This window comes from Aristolochia californica, unplaced genomic scaffold, assembly GCF_029961685.1.
Source record: "Aristolochia californica isolate CCGP_79_NKW_82.1479 unplaced genomic scaffold, dmAriCali1.0.hap1 SCAF_34, whole genome shotgun sequence".
NCBI classification, from domain to species: Eukaryota; Viridiplantae; Streptophyta; class Magnoliopsida; order Piperales; family Aristolochiaceae; genus Aristolochia; species Aristolochia californica.
Window position 1 is genome coordinate 122,501 of NW_027182037.1, and position 2,500 is coordinate 125,000.

Consider the following 2,500-nt stretch of genomic DNA (forward strand, 5'->3'; position numbering starts at 1 on the left):
AAGAGGCGCCCAGGCGGAATGGCGCCAGGGCGCCCAGGCGGAAAAGAGGCGCCCAGGCGAAAAAGAGGCGCCCAGGCGGAAAGGCGCCAGGGCGCCCAGGCGGAAAAGAGGCGCCCTGGCGTAGGCGCCCATGCGCCAAAAGAGGCACCCAGGCGAAAAGGCGCCAGGGCGCCCAGGCGGAAAAGAGGCGCCCAGGCGGAATGGCGCCAGGGCACCCAGGCGGAAAAGAGGCGCCCAGGCGGAAAAGAGGCGCCCTGGCGTAGGCGCCCAGGCGCCAAAAGAGGCGCCAGGCGAAAAGGCGCCAGGGCGCCCAGGCGGAAAAGAGGCGCCCAGGCGAAAAAGAGGCGCCCTGGCGGAAAAGAGGCGCCCTGGCGTAGGCGCCCAGGCGCCAAAAGAGGCACCCAGGCGAAAAGGCGCCAGGGCGCCCAGGCGGAAAAGAGGCGCCCAGGCGGAATGGCGCCAGGGCACCCAGGCGGAAAAGAGGCGCCCAGGCGAAAAAGAGGCGCCCAGGCGGAAAAGAGGCGCCCTGGCGTAGGCGCCCAGGCGCCAAAAGAGGCGCCCAGGCGAAAAGGCGCCAGGGCGCCCAGGCGAAGAGGCGCCAGGGCGCCCAGGTGGGAAAGAGGCGCCCAGGCGAAAAGGCGCCAGGGCGCCCAGGCAGAAAAGAGGCGCCCAGGCGAAAAAGAGGCGCCCAGGCAGAAAGGCGCCATGGCGCCCAGGCGGAAAAGAGGCGCCCTGGCCAGGCGGAAAAGAGGCGCCCAGGCGGAAAAGAGGTGCCCAGGCGAAAAAGAGTCGCCCAGGCCGAAAGGCGCCATGGCGCCCAGGCGGAAAAGAGGCGCCCACGCGAAAAGGCGCCAGGGCGCCAAGGCGGAAAACAGGCGCCCAGGCGGAAAGGTGCCAGGGCGCCCAGGCGGAAAAGAGGCGCCCAGGCGCGTGGGGGGCAAGGCGCCAGGCGCCAGGCACGCGCGGAGGCATGGCGCCAGGCGCAAGGCGCCACGCGCGCGCGCGCGTGGGGGGCGAGGCGCAAGGCGCCACGCGCGCGCGCGCGTGGGGGGCGAGGCGCCAGGCGCCAGGCGCCGGGCGCGCGTGGGGGGCAAGGCGCCAGGCGCCGGGCGCGCGCGTGGGGGGCGAGGCGCCAGGCGCCAGGCGCCGGGCGCGCGTGGGGGGCAAGGCGCCAGGCGCCGGGCGCGCGCGCGTGGGGCGCCAGGCGCCTGGCGGGCGGGCGCCCCCAGGAAGGGGTGCTGGCGCGCGATGGGGTTGCGCCCGTACGGACCGTGTGACAGTACAGACACTTTGGCGAAACCTCCTGCCCGAAGCGATTTTAGGCGTTCGGCTAGGTAGGTGACCCGGTTTTTTTCGCGTTTCTCGGCCGCTAGCCCCTTTTTTCGCGTTTTCGTGCGCGCGCCCCTCTTGACCTCGCACGCGCGCCGCGCGTCGCGTCCTTGTCCTTGTCCGCGTCCGCGTTCGCGTGTGTCGGCGATCACGGGCCCCGTGCATGGCTCGTCTCTGTGGACCATCGCCCCGCTCTTGTCCCTCTTTCGTGTTTGTGTGGCGCCCCGCCCCGTGCACCATTGCCGGCTGGCAGCAAGGTGCCTAGCCCCCCTTGCCGCCAGGCCTGTCCACCCCAAGGTGCTAAAGCCGCCAGGCACCTGTGCCGCCGAACCGTGCGTCCGTAAGCCGCTGCACGTGCGGCGGCCGGCCATGCCCGTGCTATTGACCCTGTGTGACAGTACAGACACTTTGGCGAAACCTCCTGGCCGACGGGGTTTTTGCGCCCACCTAGGTAGGGCGACCCCTTTTTTTTCGTGTCGCCTGTCCGTGTGTCCCTTTTTCGCCTTTTTCGGGTTCGTGTTTTCGTGTGCCGCCAAAAGCAAGCCCTGCGCTCGTCCCGTCCCGCTTGACCCGTGCATCCGCCGGTGCTGGCCTGCAAAATGCCTGTGAGCGACGCACGTGACCAGCAGCCCAGGCGAGTGTGCACGGGTGGCAGGCGAAACGGGCGTGCGTGTCGCCAGTGTGTATGTCCCTTTTTCGCCTTTTTCGGGTTCGTGTTTTCGTGTGCCGCCAAAAGCAAGCCCTGCGCTCGTCCCGTCCCGCTTGACCCGTGCATCCGCCGGTGCTGGCCTGCAAAATGCCTATGAGCGACGCATGTGACCAGCAGCCCAGGCGAGTGTGCATGGGTGGCAGGCGAAACGGGCGCGCGTGTCGCCAGTGCGTATGTCCCTTTTTCGGGTTCGTGTTTTCGTGTGCCACCAAAAGCAAGCCTTGCGCTCGTCCCGTCCCGCTTGACCCGTGCATCCGCCGGTGCTGGCCTGCAAAATGCCTGTGAGCGACGCATGTGACCAGCTGCCCAGGCGAGTGTGCACGGGTGGCAGGCGAAACGGGCGTGTCGCCAGTGCGTATGTCCCTTTTTTGCCTTTTTCGGGTTCGTGTTTTTGTGTGCCGGCAAAAGTTAGCCCTGCGCTCGTCCCGTCCCGCTTGACCCGTGCATCCGCCGGTGCTGGCC